General features: G+C 33.7%; 1 protein-coding gene across 2 annotated transcripts in view; it reads right to left on the minus strand.

Moving 5' to 3' along the window:
* The window catches only part of LOC128670934 (neuropeptide FF receptor 1-like), a 66,825-nt gene that overhangs the window by 33,897 nt on the left and 12,226 nt on the right, over window positions 1–20,702 (minus strand). The gene's annotated exons all lie outside the window — the stretch shown is intronic.

Below are 20,702 nucleotides of genomic sequence, written 5' to 3' on the forward strand. Positions count from 1 at the left end.
CACGAGATTAACAAGATAATTAGACAGTAGTTTTAACAGATGACGTATGGACACACGCAAGGATTGGTTATTTTATTACATAGCCATTTTTGGCGATCTGCTTTGCCTGCGCGATAATCACAATACCTGTACACATCGTATATTGTCTCTCTTGTGTATGTGTGGATTAAATGTTTCCACGTCGTTCATCATTAAATCTGGAAGCCTACTAAAAAGTAATGTAGAAAATCCGTGGCATGAATATTTATCCTCATTGTGTTTATGTACACTCCATGTGTTCTTAGTAACTATACTAAGAACACATGGAGTTTACATGACATGTCCATAAAGATATGTTAGTAAATTCACACGTTTTATTATTTTTGCTACTTTGTTACACGTAACATTTTATGAAATCGTTAAATAAATCAATAAGGAAGTTTAATCCAAGAGACAAAAATGTATTGGGTACCGACTGCTTGAGTAGAGGTCTGCTTTTCAATAAGCAATTACTCACGTCACTATAAAATATATCTAAATTGCCATAAGTGTACCTGAAATATTTGAAGTTCCCTCGATTTCACCTGGATCCCATCTCCAGAACAAATACCTACGCGCCTTTCAATATTAAGTTACCTTATGACGACGAGATCTGAAGTTTTGAAGGATACTATAGATAGATTGATTCCCCGCCTATTCCCGATTCAACCTGTGTGCCTAGATTGTAGGTCGTTAAATCGTTTAATTCTATCGCCTGCGATTACACAAACACTTTTAATGAGGCAAAAGGTCGGCACGCGATCCTAAGTTATCTGCGGAATTAAAACCATTGATTTTGATACTGAGTATTGATTAACATAAATAATGGTTACTGCTATTATATTATATTATTATAGTTAATAAAATTTCAATTCCTCTCATCCTCGCGTGTTCCCAGGTTACATACGGAGCCATGACGATTCAGTTCAGGTTCAGGGTTCAGGGTTCGAATAAAAAGCATCTATTAAATTTTAAAGATTTGTCTACGCTTTTACAACCATCTATGGGATGATATTGTTGCCTATCAGATGTTAATGCATGTGTCTCTTAGTCGCCTACACGGGAGGATTTGGAATAGTCCTATTCTAGGGCGGGACCACAAGCCACCATAAACGATTAACTGACTGAATTAAAAAATGACAAACGGTATCTAAACTATTTAAATAATATTTTCCTTCTTTAAGCGTGTGTCAATAGCAAAACCGAATACACACACCACTGTCTACTATATATCCTGTCAGAATATATAATGTAATGTAACCTTAATGGCTTCATTAGAAGCTGTTAACAAAATGGTAATATTTCTTCACATAAACATACAGAAATACACACACAAACACATGTGTGTTTGTGTGTGTATTTGTGTATGTTTATGTGAATGATTATATGAAAGGTATACTATATGTATAGTCATCCACCCGTGAGATATTTGTCTTCTTTTTCCTTCAGATAAGTAAAACTCAATTTCCTGATATTGACGATTCCACCCAAAACGTGACAAATAAGAAATTGTAGTATTAGTGAAATATCGTCAAATGTCGCCGAGGATTATACACGTGCCTGATAACTAAGGGTGCCAGAGACTGTGCGAAATGGAAGAGAAACAAAGGAAAGCAGACCCTGGACTCCGACGTTCATGGCGGAGGAAGAAACCGTAATACAATCAAATAAGCGATAATGAAATATCTTCATAGCCTATACTCGTATATCGCCTTCATATTCTACGTTTTGGTTTCAGAATTCAAGTAAAAGTCGCTTCCCGCTATCTGTCTGTCAAGTAAAAGTCGCTTCCCGCTATATGTATGGTTATATCTTTAAAACTAGCTGAGGGATTTAGATGCGAGTTTTTTAAATAAATAGAGCGATTCAAGAGGAAGGTAAAACCTTCCGTGTACAATTTATACGAGCGAAGCCGAAACAGCCCACTAGTGTACACACACAACATAACAAAAACCCAATCGTAATGACCTTTGAGTTACAAAACCACTGGATTAATAGACTACAACTAAAACCATTAATCCTACGTTTGACGTCGTTTGAAGCAAACCTTATAAGACCGTCAAAGCCATTACAGTAGCTGCCTCATTACTGGTCGTTCTATGAATTATATAAAGAAATCTCGCAAAAACCTTATTACGCCTGCCAGTTGCCAAGGTGCACATCGTTCACACCGAAGCGAACGGCCTATAAAATAAAACTTTTCTAGTTAAGAAAAAAAGAAAAATATTTGCTAAATGAGTACTCTAGTACATACATACAAATTGGTGTTAATATAAAGCTTTAACCTACATGTTTCGCTGACTATTAGCATAAATACAAACCATTTATATATTCGGTGTCTAAGTATGTTATTTTGTTATTTGTTAACAAAGTGTAAACAGGAACACGAGAACATAAAACAGAGAAAATTCCCCGCAATAACACTGCCTCTCTCACCCTTCAAACCGTAACGCTGTTTGGTGACCAAAATAGATTGTACTAAAAGCATTTTATTTCAATACTAGCAGCCCGTCCCGGCTTCGCTCGGGTAAAACCATAATAAAACTTTCACATTAATCACCCTATAAAATTCATAATAATTGAAGTTCAGGATTCGAACCATCAACAGTAACAACGTGAATCCAATGGTGTTTACCGCTGAGCTGTCTACTCACTATCTTTAGTTGATGAAATTTTGAATAGGATTATTAGCTACCTGTTTCTTTTCACCCTCATTTAACTATCCTAAGGTCAAATTTTAAGAAATCCTGAAACACTGGTTTCATTATTTTAGTTGCATAGCATTTATGCCAATTTTCAAGTAGATCAGTAAAGATTTTCGTTATTTTTCATACAAACTTAACTTAAACCTATTTTTACACCTTTGGGGGTCAAATTTTGAAAATTCCTTTCTTATCTGAGCACTACGTAATACTAAAGCTACTGCCCAAATTTCGCGTTTATAGCTTGTATGGTTTAGGCTGGACGTTGATTAGTAAAAATAGCTTGTCAAATCTCATTTGTTGTTCTAGGTTAAACAAAACGTGACGTTATTACTAAAGCAATATAAGAAGTTTCTTAGTTTAGGTTATTGATACCCTTAATTTCAAGATAATTAATTCACAAACGCCACAAAAGTTAGGCTTATTCTGATTTGATCTAGGTTTCTTGATGGAATTATATTCTATTCGTTCGACTATTATTGGAGTGAGGTCAATTATATGAAACGCTATATCGCAAAGGCAAATTGCCTACAAGCATTCCCAGGAGGGGTACCTGTAATATAGATCATGTATGGAATCTATTTCAAGGACTAGTATCGTTCTAGATTTTACGATATGTATGCAAGAACATATATAAATAAATAAATAAATATATTAGGACAAATCACACAGATTGAGCTAGCCCCAAAGTAAGTTCGAGACTTGTGTTATGGGATACTAACTCAACGATACTATATTTTGTAACAAATACATATAGAGATAAACAACCAAGACCCGGGCCAATCAGAAAAAGATCACTTTCCATCATGACCCGACCGGGGATCGAACCCCGGACCTCTCGGTTCAGAGGCAAGCACTTTACCACTGCGCCACCGAGGCCGTCCACCATATATTATGTAAGAAAATAATGAACCCAAATGATAAAAAATATGTATGAAGCACTTTTTGGGTAACTAACGGCCGGAGACGTAGATAGCAAATAATGGAATAGATAGCGGAGTGACCTAAACAAATGTATGAAAGAACTGCTAGACTTTCCTTGGACCGACACGGGTGGAAGTATATGGGGGAAACTTTTTCTCAGTAGTGGGACACGGCATTAAAAAGTTAAAAAAGATTTTCGTAACTATTTCCCGCAAATTTCCCACGGGAACAGTAGATACGTTTTTCTGGAATAAAATGTGCTTTTTTGTCATTGTTTATTCGATTTTGAAAATGTTCAGTTAGATGAAAAAGCAATGTTTTATTAGATTTAAAACAAAAGAACTCGAACGGGAAATAGAAAGCATGTGTGCAACAAACCATTTAAAAGTACTTTTCTCATAAAGCGCACGTTACAATACATGTTTACTTTCAACCTTTCATCATATGTATTATTTTCACATAAATGTTTACTTCTATTTAGTCGTCATTGTTATCAACGATCAATATCATGTCGTTTATTAAAACAGATCCGAACACCGTCCAATTTTATAAAGCACTTTCGTTTCAAGTGAAAGTTGGAAGAAAACTCTTCGGTCAGAAGCTGAAAGTTTTTGATTGAATCTAAATATTAATGTTAAGGGGGTATGTTCACTGCGCACTGCGAGCAATCTGCTCAAACGTTTTTTATTTTATAAATTTTTTAAATATTATCAACAGTTACTAACATCGAAATGTGATAATTATGAAGTAGATAATAGGTATAGTAAGTAAATAATAGGACCAATTAAAAAAGAAACAAAAAATATATATGGAACTTCATAATGACAACACCTATACCAATTCTCCAGAATATATAACTGTACGTACATCTATTTATTATTAATACTTACTAATATTATAAATGCGAAAGTAAGTTTGTTTGTTATCTCTTTACGCTTCTTCTCTTTGCACACATGTATGTTCGAATCTTGAAATTTTGCACACATGTATGTTCGCATTTAACAGAATCCACAGTTTAGAACATTATTACTGAACTCTTGGCCCCGGCCCTTCAGGATCTGAGCTCTGACGCTTTAAAAATAAATTGAAGTGACAATACAAAATTAGATAAATTCAATATTTCCATGGTTCAGGATTCGATTCAGGCTTTCAATGTGAAGACCTTGATGCGGAGAAGAGAAAGAAAATGAAATAAATAAATGTTTTTTTTTTTACACTATTTGTATTATCTAATAAAAACTGTTACACACTAATCGTAGTCTCACTTACACCTGCGATAAATTATTGTTAACCTTGATTATATTCAAAAAATTGTCTAGATAAATAGTATATTTTTTCATTAAATATCAACGGGAGTATGAACCTTGTTTAATGTAGTTGAGGTTTCAACGACTTTACAGTCGTCCTTTCCAATACTTAGCTAAAAACTGTAATGAAATTTACCTCATGGACAAATCCTTGTTTCTAATCTTCTATATCGCAAATATATTGTCCAAAATGTGTTCTTATTTACAAATTAATTTTTTAGGATTTATATAAATAAAATTTGCTACGAACCCCAAATATCGACATTCGAGAGTGCGATCATAAATAAAACATTAAATACAGATTAGTTGGTAGCCCTGACGGGACGGGAAATAAACTTGGTCAGATTGCGTGCCGAATTCCAAATTATTGGCGACTAACGACCGCCAGGGTTGGCAAGTCCAAAAATTACTTTTTGTTACAAATTTTTACTGATTAACCTTAAAGACCAAAATGTTTATCAAGTCCAATGATAGGAGCAATACGCGATAATGACTGAAGTTTTATTTCGATTCTTAATTGGTAGGGAAATGTACGCGGACAAAGTCGCGGGCAAAACTAGTGTTTAATATTATAACGTCGATTCTTAGAACCAAGATTCAATAAGCGACAGACACATATTCCTAGTATCTGCGTCTAACCACAATCAGTGATGTGTACACAGAATTTATAATATCTTTATTCTAAGTATGTGTATGAAATATTTTTTCTCTTTGAAATTATATCTTTCTCGACAGTTTATTCACAAAGCCGAGTAACGGACAATTTTTGTGATTTTATTAAAGATTCATGTACCGGATATTGTGGTTATATTTCACGAAGCATGTTTCGAATTTGTTTCTGTGAATTTTTTCATGAAGTATCATGGGTATTTTCTTGTACTATTTTATATTTTCCAAAATGTTTGTATATCTAAACACGGAAGTCAGCGGTAGACTTCGGTAAAATTTCATGTTATCAAATATATCAGTCTAAATAGTTATTCTATTTTTTCCCTTTAACATTTCATCTTTCTCAAGTTAATAATTTTATCGAATTATTTTTTATTTCATGACCCATTGCTGTCTACACAATGCAAACTAGACATCCAAATAATAGCCTGCTCTCTGATAAATTAATGAACAACAGAACAAAGACAGTAAACAAATCCCAATTTGAAAATGGTTCATTAATTGGTCTGCTCTGACTCTGTAATTTGGTTAATTAAATTGGATTGAGAAGGGCTTTTGGACAATATTATATTCCTGAAATATAAGCATGGCTTTGTGCAGTTGTATCTACTTATTTTTTTACACAGGCTGGTTGTATACAAGGAAGCAATAATTATTTAACATAACTGTATGTATAGTGATATTTTGATAAATAGATCAATTGTAATTTTTAATAATCAAAACAAAGCTCAAATAAGAGATATTTAAGCAAACACTTATTAAAAGCGCATTTTGAAACAAATTGAACCGCCTACCTCCTACAATTTAGGGATTTTCAAGGCAAGAGTGAATGAGTAGGCATTATTAGAGCACGCGTGTAACATCTTAGACCTCATTTCTGCTTCCATCTGGACAGACAGAGACCAAACGCACTCATAATTCTAATAAAAATGAATAATAAAAAAATGTAGACGAGTTGAAAAATATTGAAGAGGTATATCTCGTCAACAAACAAGCACAGAACGAGTCGCTTCACCTTAAATTTCTATCAATTTTAGTTCTTAGATAACAAAGTTTCACTTAGGCAAAAATAATTCTTCATTATGTTGTATTTTCTTTAAAGTAATTGTCTGTATATATATTATAGGAGAAACATGTTACATCGAGACATTTCTTCTTTATTTGTATCTATTTAATGCGAGAAATTTCTAGTCAACTTGTATTAAACATTGTTTCGTGAAAATACGCATAAATACAATAAATCATTCATTCTTTTTGAGTGTTTGTGTTATAATTGCTATTGCTAACACTGGTGTCGGATTTCATACAAGTCGCCTAAAGGTATCTGACATGACTTTACGACTACTTATACCAACCAGTTCAATAAATAAAATAGTCATTATTTCATTCCTTTAGGATAGGATAACTAAGGCCTAACCTAAGGAAACAAAATAATAAGACAAAATATATCCTCTCGAAACATATAGTTTCGTTTCTTAACGATAGTTTCGTTTCTTCATTGGAAGAAATTCCTTCATGAGATGAGTCCGCTATTGTATTATATCTTCTTTATGTATATTTACTTCATGTGTTCTTTGTGCAATAAAAATATTACAAAACATATGCCCTTCTTATAGTAAGAAAAGGCATTGCCTTAATTATTGGTTCTCACTAGTTCGAGACCAAACAAAACACAAACTTGCAAGGTGTATATGTCGCAGTAAAATATTTAACTGGATTGTCTGTGGTCTAGACTAAATGGCCTCAAATTGACGAGAGCGTATAAAACAGTCGAGCACTTGAACAAGAACACTTGAAAAAAATAGAATTTGAAATACATGAATACCCGCAGCATTCGGGTTTCGCTCCAGTAGGAATATCGGGATAAAAAGTACCTTATGTGTTATTCCAGGTTATATTCTACCCGTGTGCCAAATTTCATAACAATACGTCCAGTAGATTTTATGTGAAAGAGAAACAAACATACACATATATCCTCATAAACTTTCGCTTTAATAATATTCGTCACTTAAATTATGTAAATTCGACATATACAAAATGTTTGTAAACCATTGAAATACATTATTCTCGGTGGTGCAAACTTGATATTCGTTGTTGTGTATACGATCATGGGAGAAAACTAAATTGAAATACGCGGAGTTATAAGCTTTTTAGACGCGGGAAGGCACGAGTTTCGATATGAATTTTTTTTTCAGATATAAAACGTTATCTTATACGTTCAAAACAGTTTTTCGGTAAAATTTTGTGCCAAATTATTTGCGATCGATACAAACTTCGCTCACGAAAATATTGTTATGTACTTTATATTTATTTGTAATTTTACAAATGTATAAAATAAGCGATCTGATTTGGCTTGACTTTCTAACAAACATCCATACTCGCATACAACATCGAATTAAAATTTGTAATTATTTATTCCCCTTGGGATGCTATGTAGTGCAAAACAAGACGTTAAAATATATAAGGGTGAGTTGCACCAATCAATTTTGACGTTGACTTTAATCTGCGCGCTACCAACGTTTAGACAAAGTCTACTTTGCGTTTTGCTGCGCAGGTTAAAGTTAACGTCAAAGTTGACTGGTGCAACTCACTCTAAGTCCATTGCCGAATTCGAAAGCGCAGGTGATGAAGAAGAGGCGCAACAAACTTCAACGCAGCCTTTCTCCAAGGATACAAGGATGTGTGTCTTATCGCTCGCATCCGAATTTTCGCATTTATCATGTTACCGAAAGTGAACTCGATTTCTGTGATTTCGACAACCGTTGTCTGATTGAGGTCAATGTGTTTAGTTAGCCTGATTCGGATACGACGCAAATATTGGCTGGCTTGTGGACTTGGTGACTTTACGTTAGTTGTAGTATTTGTTAACGTGGGTACAGTCAACAGCACATCAACCCACTCATAACCGTTGCAAAGTCGCCGCTGATATAGCGGCATAAAGTTCTACGCAGGGTGTACTTGACGCGGCGATTCATTGAAACTATCAAAGTTTACGGTCTAAATTGACGAATACGACTGAAAATCACGTCGTGAGTAGCTTTCGGTGCCCCTTTAACAACCCACACTTGGGTATTCTGCACCCTTATATCCGTCACTCATCTGAATTGTACCATAGCCATTGAGCGTCAGAGCCCAGGGTCTGATATTCTACTTGATTTCTTCGCAGTTCACACTTCGGAATGCCAAGTTGTGTACTGCAGCCTTCACTATAAACCCGTCCCTACTCTGATTTATACTCATTTCATACTTCAGAAGTATGGTAGTAGTAAATCGCTTATTTTGTTATTTATCTAGCTCAGTCATCCCAAAGAGGGTCTTGGCCTCCTAAATGAAACAATATTTTGACGTTTAATGTAACCGGCGCGCCGTTGATAATTGTGGAGTTTGTGATGTTGGCGTACTTTTCGATTTTCTACGCACGTTAAAGTCAAAGTTGACGAGGCAAGAGTGCCTTCGATCTTCTGTTCCTGCTTTACGTTCGCAAATTGCAGCCCCCAGTCCTCGCATATTTAGAGCTATAAAACTATCTCATATCAAATATCACCTATTTGTAATAAACAGAAAAACGAGTTATTTGTTCATATGTCACAGGCTTTTAATCAAACTCAGTTTTGAAATGCAAATCCAAACGTGGCAGGCATCTGGCATTTGAGCCGCTTGTGAGCCCTTTTTGTGCACGAGTGTATTAAAATTTCAATGGTGTTTCGTAGGTTATTTGATTGTATTATTATTTGCATTGTTGTGATCTTATTTGAAGGGCGAGCATGAGAGGAGCAGTATTTGTGACGAAGTAAATAAATTACGTACATGTTTTCTTTGGAAAATGCGAAAAATATTAATTGAATCCAGACAAATAAATATTTATTTCAGTGCATAAAACACAGAACAGAGCAAACATTTTGATCAAGCAGTAATTCCCAATTTAAGGACTTCCCAACTAATGGTTACCAGTAAAGAAAGGTTTCTTTAACTGTTTTGTGTTGTCTGCAGCCTAATTGGTTTCATTCACCTAACCTAACAAATTGACTTACTGTAATCTAACCAATAAATAACAAACTTAATTGTCAAAAGTGGACAAGCCTAAAAACAATATTTATAATTTTAAAATTTTTGTTATATTCTCGCTTAGTTCGTTCTCGCACAGTCGCAATCAATGGTAAGAATAAAACTATTTTAAAACCATGGGTTAAAAGTGTTTCTAAAACTGGAACGAACGTGTGAAAGGCACTAATCCGCCCACGATCCACTCGAATGGACTGCTGCCTAGTTCGAAAGGGAATCGATTAAAACCCTTACTGACCTTTTGTACGTCCTACGTTTTGCGAGAATATTATTAATGAACTTGAAGATTAGATTGTAAAATTTCTATTTTACTGCATAGTCGATAGAAAAATAAATTTTAATAAATATAATCAAGTATAAGTAATGAAATATGTAAATATTTTTTTTTAATAAACAAAAAATACTTGTTTATGTTTCAACAATAGTTTTAGTACTTTACGCTTAGTATATATATGTATATACTACTTTCTATCTCTTTTCCATCTGTCATTGACGTCAGGTGGTTGGTAAATTACAGCCAAATCTTTAATTTTTAATTGATGTTTTTTTTTTAAGTTGAGTGCGTGCTTTGGGATATCAGCATATCCCGAAGCACTGATTTGGCTGTAATTTACCAGCCACCTGACATCAATACTTTTAGGGAATGCTCTTGTGACTAAATATCAAGGCTTTCAATCCATTGTTTCCGTAAAAGAATATAACTCTGTGTCCCAAAAACCCATATGAAACCAAAAGGTACGCTGACAATTCACAAATTGCTTGTGTGTATGGCTGCCAAGAAAGTTTAAGCCAGATGCAACGAGCCATTTTTATACTATTACGTTGACTAGATGTAGGTAACCTGGGATTCGGAATGTTTTAAATGCCAGCTTTGGTAAGATAAGTTTGTTTGTTTGTTTGTAATCACTTTATTGCACAAAAATAAGTACATGATTCAAAATCGATACAAAAAAGATACATGTACAACGGCGGACTTATCCCATGTAGGGATCGTTTACAGTCAACCGGTCAATAAGTACATATTGATGATTAAAATAGTAAAGACTAAATGTTGCCCGAGGATTTGCTCCCGTGGGAATTTTGAGATAAAATATAGTCTATAGCAATCTTGGATAACGTACCTTTCTAATGGTGTAATAATTTTTGAAATCGGTTCGGTAGTTTTGGAGATTACCCGCCTCAAACATACAAACGCTCTTTATAATAATAGACACAGATTAGAAACTATGAAATTTCGTAAGTAAAGGTTTAAATAGATAAAGATAAAAAGTCTGCAAAACAGTAATGTAAGTGTACATAACGATATACCTTTAGATAGACTCGCACTTGACCTGGTTTTTTACCATCAAAACCCGGCGAATAAATTAACTTATCAAAACAACTGATTTGCAATTCTAATCGATATTTTGTAGGAAGCAATAAGAGAAACAACACGAGTAAAGGGAAAAAAGGGGCCTTTACTAGGGTATATACTTTTTGTGTATATTTCAATGAGATAAAAAGTAATATTTGCTAAAAACATGAGCATATAAATACTAATTGGTGTAAAAATAAAAAGCTTAAGATTGTTGTGCACCAGTCGTTTGACGTTAACTTTAACCGTCGCAGTAAAACGCAAAATTGTTAGGTGGAGGATAATTTCAGGGTAGGTTGGAGTAGATATAGGCATAGGCAAAGGCAGTTGTATAATAGTCTAATTGATAAGTAAAATACAGACCCTGTGAACAATAAAAAAATACATAAACTATAGCACTAAATCACTGTAAAATTTAGAACACTTTTCCGAAACATATTAAAACACTTACCCTTCAAGGGTCTATAAATAATTTAAGATATTTTATTATATATATTTTTTATTATTATTACAGCGTACGTGTGGTACGTGCCGATATCGTTATGGTAATGAATGAGTCAAAATGTTATTTTAAAATATCAAGTGGAACAATAATTTAAAATTTTGAATTTAGAATGAAAGAAATAAAAATCATGCCAGCGCGCACGCGATATGACTAAAGAGGTCATAATGCGTGGCGTTACAAAATAAGCCATTTTGTCTAAACGTCGGCGGCGCGCAGGTTAAATTCAACGTCAAAATTGACTAGTGCAAGCAGATTTATCGAGTTGAAGTAATATTGTATTATACACACATATGGTTGGATAAAATGTACTTGTGTAAATACTTATAAGCGACTACTTATGTAACTATTTACGAGGGTAGAATCACGTATTTTCGGTGAAAACTATTTTTTTATCCACATATTTACCGAAGTCCATTCGCTGGGTACGCTTCACCGATTAATATTTCCGATTTCTTTGAGTTCACGCGTGAATATTTACTAAAGAGCCAATCAGTAATCGGCGAAGCATACTTTTTCTTAATCAGCGAAAATATATTTGAAATATACGATTTATCTTGATCAATGGTGGTGTAGCTAGATGACCATAAGACCTAGTGCGCTAAAATCGGGGGCCCCATTCAAAATTAGTGCCCAAAAACGATATTATAGCTAAATATGACATTAAAAGCGAGAAATTCAGAGACGGTGAGAAAGAGAGACTATCTGTCTCTCTATTAAGCTTTCACGGCTAAACTGCTGGATCGATTTCGATGAAAATTGGAATATAGTTAATGAACTGAGACCAAGTACAGGTTAAACAGCTAGTGGGATTAAATTTATTCAACGACAATAAAAATGTTTATAGTAGGTGACATCGTATTTTCAATCTTCTATATGTCAATCATATGTCGGTCTCAATAGACATGATATTTTTTATCGTAAGGAAATATGGAATGCAAATAAATTCACATTTTCTGATATTTAGATGAAATTAATGGTATTTAGATATTAAATAACAACTTGGGAGACACATCTATCAAAGAAAGCTATTTATATATATATTTTGTTATATATATGTATAGACATATGTAGATTAATTTTTTTATATAACAATGCATTATTAAGCAGATGACATATATCAAAAAATCGCCAAAACCTAAACATTGCTGCTTTATTAAAAGTGTTTACAAGAATATATCTAATCTCTATGTACTCAATATACTTTGTTTATAAATTTGTTGAATAAAAATTCCACTAATCGACCTGCATATACCAGCTAGAAGTGAATTCAGATACCATAAATAAGCATATTCTATTTATATTTTTGTTTACACAAAACTGTTACTCAGTCGCTATATACTTCTAATATATTTTTTCAAATTTCTTAGTACAGACCTATAAAATACAAATATTGTAAAGTATAAAAAATAAAGATTAACATTTTACCTATTTACTATAGAAATCAGAACCTACTTTATGATTGGAATCAAACCGCAGCGAATCAGAGCTCCCTTGAAGTATAAATATTTAATCACTCAATTAAAATTGAAGTGAAACCAGTTATCCCTTTGCTATTGGACAAATAATTAATGGCGGGTCCTGGAGCAAACGTCAATTGCCATATGAATTTAGATACGTACGAGTTTTTTTTATGATGTTTGAGTTTGTTTTTATAATTTCATAATTTTTGAAAATGGATTTCCAATCAAGATTTTGAATCTTTGTATAATGATCCAGCTGCATTGTTACAGTCTCTGAATTATCATAGTGATCCTAAATGTATCCATTTTACCTTGAATGTATATTATATGTTTATAAATTAGTTTAGTTTTACCATCTAGGCAACATAATTACTACTTAACTTTACTTACTAATTTACCATGTCGTTAGGATCTTGTGAAATTCCAAAAAACTGCTGTTGATATTGTATTTTATTTTTATATTAATTGGGACACATGACAGAGTTCGTAGCTGTAGATTTTCTTTTTTTTTTAGAACAACAACCTTATACAAAAATAAAAAATAAATAAAAAACTTGTGTTGCCAGCAACAGTCGTATTTTATTTTTCTTTATTATGTTGGGTACGTGTATGTAGCTACAGTCAATGTTTATTGTATAAGTAATATATCAATCGTAGTAATATATCATTCTTCACTGTTAATATACACACACACCGTGCGCACACTGATTCAGGTCTCATCTGAAAATCAGTGTATCGCCCCTCTGGGTGATATGTGTACTGAGATGGGCCTTTTTGTATTGCTGCAACACAATACACTTGCTTTTCAATTGGGCTTTGTGAATACTGTGTTTTATTTTGTGTTTTTAGTCTGGTTGTGTATTGTGTTGTTGTTTTACAAATAAATGTTTTATCTATCTATATCTATCTTAATTATTAAAATTCGAAATAAATGGTTGATTATACATATTTTTTACATTTATCTGACCCTTGTCAACTACCTTACTAGCTATAAGTATAATATATATACGAATAAATATTACCCTATGCTAATAATATGATCGTAGGTATATTTAGATGTTTGTCAATCACGTCTAAAGTATATAAAAATTCGAATCCTATATGGATTAACATATAGAATAATTTTTGTACCGATACTTCTACAGGAGCGGCACACAGGCCGAGGAAAACTTATATAAAAAGCGTATTGCGATCTCCATTAAAATTTCGCCGTCATCATGAGGCGATTGTGGAACTGAACTGATAGAAGTGTGCCTGCATGAACTTGAGTAATAATAATAATTAGGTTGTCTTTGGAGCAACAGAAAATTTTCTGTTTCTGCCAAGAAAGATATATCTCCTAACGAGTTACGTTAGAATTAACTATTTCTGCTTCGTTTTCAATTACAATGATATAGTTATAGCATGCAACTACAATGTATAAAGGCAAAGTTATTACTAGTTCATCATAATCATAGACAGCCATCTTTGTTCTACTATTGGGAATAGGCTCTTAATGAACGTCATCCTTCTCGGCCTTGTGTCGTACGAAACCAGTTTTGACCCCCAATTTTTCTTAGCATGAAGTTCGGGAACCGCGACCTAAACAATGTGCGTAGTGCGACTTTACTATTTACATCTCACTATCGAGTCGATTCGCAGTGAGACCAATCACCGTGCGCCATTGTGACGCAGCGACAACCACACCGCAATGTGATTGGTTCGCTGCGTCTCACTTCGAATCGACTCGATAGTGAGAAGTGAAATGCAAACCCGTACTTCGCACTCAGATTATTTCGGGGCGAATGTACACTGAAATGCTGATCGAGTGAACGGCACAATGGATTTCAGAATTTCATGTTAGCAGTGATATTCGAGCTTCGTTTTACTGAGAATTATATAAACAATGACACAAATTTGATATTGTTTGTATCGGCGTAATATATTTAAAAAAAAAAACGTAAAAAGCTAACAATAGCTGGAGATATTATTAACTATCGACTATACTTTAAACATGCAATGAAAGAGAGAGAAATTACAGTTTTACAGTACATTAACAGTGCTCTGTGTAATGCTGGAATATTTTTAAACATAATAAATAAATAAAAATAGATCTATGGTTCAGAAGCTGAGGTTTAATTGAATCTAAAAATACTGACAGATACCGAACTCGGCTTCCAAGCGCTGAATGAATTTCCATGATTTTGAAGACTTTGCATCAAAAGCGCGAGGGCCCTTGTGTCTCTATGTTTCGCACAATAGGCAAATCGGATTTGTGTTTTTGAAGTCACGACTGTAATGTAAATTTAGGTTTTCTTTATCATTCATTTATTTTTCTTAACCCAAAGTAACTTCCTCACCATTTGCACAGTATAAATATCAAGGCGTATTAAAAAATAATTTGCGTGGTTTGACGGAATTATTCATATTGCCAGGGAAGTGTTTGCATGTAATGACACCGACAAAATGTGATTATTATTATTACTTTTTCTTTTTTTATTTTACCTTGTAATTTATATGCCGAAAGGTAGTATATATCAGTTCTGTATAATTATTTTAATATGTGTTTTACCCACAATTGAATTTTATTGATTGATAATTATATATTCGTAAGTTTAAAACAGGAAAGCAAAACTAAAAGTCGAATTTCGTTATTACTCGCTAGTGATATATTCCATATGAGAACGATTTCATATGGATCATATACTATACCTTTCGGTATAAGTTTTCTAAATAAAAGTGAAAACTGCATCAAAATCCGTTGCATGTTTTGAAGAAAGTTTAGAAACAGAGGCGTAGCGTAACTTTGTTTCATAGTGATGATAAATAACAGCATTCTATCATAAGTTAATCATATCTTGTCAAACCTGAATATCTGTAAAAAAACATAAAACTTTTGTAGAACTTTAAATAAAGGTTATTTTTCTTACAGACAATCAGTTGATTCAGTATCAAAAGACCAAACCAGTATGGAAATAATAAAGATAGTATGTCTATCGGGATCTGAACTCTAGACCTCCAACAACACTAAAACAAATAGTCCTTTGTCCCTAAATGACTCGTAAAAATATCGTAAAATGAAAAACGAAATCCAAGAACGGTGAATGCACTCGAATATTAAAATTCAAGTTTGTTTCAGTAGGGCTTATCTCTGACTAGTCTAGTAGAATTTTGAATTTAATGTTGTCATTTACGAATGGTGCTTTAACCAACCTTTTAGTTCAGAATTTTTAAAAAGAACATAAATTGTTACATGAATAAATGAAGCAGAATACATTTTAGGGTGGGTTGCACCGTCAACTTTAGCGTTAACTTTAACGTGCGCATAAAAACGCAATGTACGCTATTTTGTCCAAACGTCAGCGCCGCGCAGTTTAAAACTCACCCTAAGAGACAATATTTTATAGAGCATTTTCGTTTACACGTATCTTTGTTTCCTCTCCTCTCGGCTTTCACGTTTGTTTTAATAGTAGTGTTCACGTAGCTAGTATAGTGCTCTTACTATTGTAAACTTACTTTCAAACGTAAGAAATTACATTAAACTAGAGGCCCGCCCGCTTCGCTCGTTTCAAAACATAATATTATACGCCTAAAACTTTTTTAAGAGTCACACTATTTATTGGTGAAAATCGGATGAAAATCTGTGCAATTTTTGAGTATATCGCGAACAGACAAACATACGCGGCAGGGGACCTTGTTTAAAACATGTAAGGAAGGATAAGGATGTTAGAAATACACCACGTCACATTTTAAAATAAACTTTCTTGTATATACAACCACACTATGGAATAAGCTTCTTGTGGAAGATTTCCCATTGAAACCTTCAAGAATGATTCTAATGAAACGCTTCTATGACACCCGAGTGTTTCGTTTATTCCTGGATAGCGGTAATCACTTACCATCTGGTAACTTGCTCGTTTGCCACCATTTACCATAAAAGAAATAACAAAAAATATTCTTCCCTTTTCAGTTGTGAAAGATTGCAGATGCTTTTGCTTTATTAAGTATTACTGTAAGAGTATTAATGCCTGTAGCATTGACAAATACTAAATTATTTAAAATTTGATGTGAAAATCTGCCTGTTAATGTAAAAGAGAGAGGTAACAAACAAATTTACTTTCGAATTTACAATACTAGTTAGGATCATGGTTATAAATGTATAAAGTGTATAAAAATAGTGCTCGTTAGCTAGTTCAGTATGAACGTAATCTTAACATTTTGAACAATATACATCATTAACAGAATGTTATATACAAGACGTCGATACCAATATCCTGAAGCATAAACGTGCCGTAATTGACAGCTGGGATTAATTACATTGATGACGTCATAACATAATAACGAAGTCTCGGAGCTTATTTTGTCTCTTCATATTAACGTAAAACGCCTGAAGATAACTTTAATGATGTCTATTAAATGAGGAGGTCTCTTATTACTTATACGTATCATTAACAAAGACGATCATACGAATTTTGAGTAATATCCTATGTCTATCGAATTCCTAGATACCACAAATAGTATTGCTAACCTAACTACTACTTCTAAAGATTCCAGTGCATTATCGTCACCTCTCTAAAGATTCCAGTACAGTGTCGTCACCTCTCTAAAGATTCCAGTGCAGTATCGTCATCTCTCTAAAGATTCCAGTGCAGTATCGTCATCTCTCTAAAGATTCCAGTGCAGTATCGTCATCTCTCTAAAGATTCCAGTGCAGTATCGTCACCTCTCTAAAGATTCCAGTGCAGTATCGTCACCTCTCTAAAGATTCCAGTTCAGTATCGTCACCTCTCTAAAGATTCCAGTGCAGTATCGTCACCTCTCTAAAGATTCCAGTGCAGTATCGTCACCTCTCTAAAGATTCCAGTGCAGTATCGTCACCTCTCTAAAGATTCCAGTGCAGTATCGTCACCTCTCTAAAGATTCCAGTGCAGTATCGTCACCTCTCTAAAGATTCCAGTGCAGTATCGCCACCTCTCTAAAGATTCCAGTGCGGTATCGTCACCTCTCTAAAGATTCCAGTGCGGTATCGTCACCTCTCTAAAGATTCCAGTGCAGTATCGTCACCTCTCTAAAGATTCCAGTGCAGTATCGTCACCTCTCTAAAGATTCCAGTGCAGTATCGTCACCTCTCTAAAGATTCCAGTGCAGTATCGTCACCTCTCTAAAGATTCCAGTGCAGTATCGTCACCTCTCTAAATTCTCACCTCTGTTATGGATTGGGAATGTCTGTCTGCCTGTCATATTTTCACAGTTAAGGTCGGCCGATTGTAATAAAATTTGGAAAGGATAAATAAAGGATATCGCGGATAAAGCTGCGGTCGGTCAATAGAATATAAAACAAAGGCATGAGAACAAATCGATTTCTATTCACAAAACCCAAGATTTATTACTTCTTACTGACCTTTATAACATAGATTTAGATAAAAAAATAATACAAAAGCTTGTATATTTTACATATTTACATATCCTAGCTTTATTGTTAACCCTTTGTTTTTCCGAGGCTATGTCCAATTTTCCAATATAATTGAATCCGACTTATAGCGAGCGAATTTGGAAAAGCAATATTTTCATTGAAGAGAATCAAAAGAATGAAATATACCTACTTCCGATATTACGCGTTTTTCGACTCATGTTAATATGATACATTGAGATTACAATAGATATTCTGACGTCCGCTTCATACATTAATTTACATTACACTTTATATATTTATAGACATTTTAAATTAGGTGCGGCTTTGAAAAGATCCACGAAGCCAAGCTATGTTGTGATAAAGTGAATTGACAGCTCGGCCTTCAAATTTATTTTCTGTTGTATGAAAAATGATTTATTACTCATGTATATAAGATTTTGTTTATAATTTTTAAGGTACCAAAAATTTTTTTGCAAAGAAATAATTTAACAAAAGCAATGAATAAAAGAGAACAAAACAATTAAAATAATTTCCCAGCCACTGCCGAAGTAATTGCAAGGCAAGCACCATCCATTACACAAACAAAGTGGAACATTTCCCTCAACAAATAAATGCAACATGATGAATGGACCTAGAGGATTATACCGGCGGTCGCGCAATCAGATGGAACATGGAGAAAAAGTAGGGTTAAACTTAGAGTAAGTATAGAGCTTGCATTGTGTATGAACTACTTCCTAACAAATAATATAAATGCGAAAGTAAATTTGTTTGTTTGTTAACACTTCTACGCAATATCTACTCAACCAATCTTCTTGAAATTTTGCATACATGTAGTTTGAAGTATGAAAAAGGACATGGGGCAACTTTCATCCGGGAAAATTAACGCGGGCAAAGCCGCGGGCTAAAACTAGCTAGACTATATTTTGCACTACTTTACTATGCAGAGCCGGTAAAATTTAAATCAGAGTCAGTGCCCGAATATTTGATTATCTACACTCAAGTTGAACTGAGAAAAATTTATTTAGTCACTTTTACTCAACATTAGTATAGATGAATTAATAAATTAATTGCTTATGTCACTACAAATGAAATACAAAAAACTAAATATATATACCAGCTGTTTCTCTTCCTGCGCATAAAGTAAAAGAACTGAAGATTCTCCACATCGGCGATTAGCTTAGAACATATCACTACTGAATATTAATCCTCCAAAAATTCTCTTTATTCTGTCTACCCCGTATGGGATAAGATGTGGTACTGTATGTATGCACACTTGCTAAATACATTCATTAATATTTATCAGGCCGTTCCTGTTACATAGCGAGCGTTCTAACATACTGAAATGAAGATAGCCACACTGACAAAGTGAGAGGAACAAAGAATATCACGAACAATAAAATAAGACTTAATATAATTTCTAAAGGAGGCTTTCAATAACATTGTAATGAATTTTCGTTTGTAATTCGGCAATATTATTCTCATAAACGAAGCTTAAGTGAATCCTGTAAACCGTCAAATGCCAAATAATATTTATAAACGTGAATCGGTCGCTAATTCGGCAAAAGAATATTTAAATCTGTTTTTATACTTTACTAGATGTTGCCCAGGGCTTCGCTCGCGTGTGAATTTTGAGAAAAAATGTACCCTATAGCAATCTTGGATAATGTACCTTCATAATGGTGAAATAATTTTTGAAATCGGTTCGGTAGTTTCGGAGATTACCCGCCTCAAACATACAAACTCACAAACGCACGCAATTATTTATAAAAAATACGCAACGCCATTTACTTTTTAAAGCACCTTCATTTGACTATCAGACTTTTTGACCAAATCTTACGGGAATCACGTAAATCCTTACATATTATAAAACAAAGTCTTTTGCCGCGTACCTCTGTCTGCCTGTCGGTTCGCGATAAACTCAAAAACTACTGCACGGACTTTCATGCAGTTTTCACCAAGAGATAGTGTGGATTTTTAGGAAGGTTTAGGTGTATTTTCATTATATATTATATTAATAAAATATATTATCATATATTGGTAAAATGTTTTTACCCAAGCGAAGCCGGGACGGGCCGCTAGTTCGGAATACAAAGTATTTTACGAATTAATCCAAAGTATTAAGTACCTCAATACCAATTTTCGTTAAAATTAACCCAGCCGTTAGAGCATGAAAAAGCAACAAACACACTCATAAATTTTCGCCTTCACAATTTTAATTGGATTCTCAGTCTCAATTTCACTAGTCAACTTTGAGGATTGAATAAAATGTCAAACTTCACGTTTTTGTGCGCAGGTTAAAGTTATCGTAA

This window comes from Plodia interpunctella, chromosome 6, assembly GCF_027563975.2.
Source record: "Plodia interpunctella isolate USDA-ARS_2022_Savannah chromosome 6, ilPloInte3.2, whole genome shotgun sequence".
Taxonomy (NCBI): Eukaryota; Metazoa; Arthropoda; class Insecta; order Lepidoptera; family Pyralidae; genus Plodia; species Plodia interpunctella.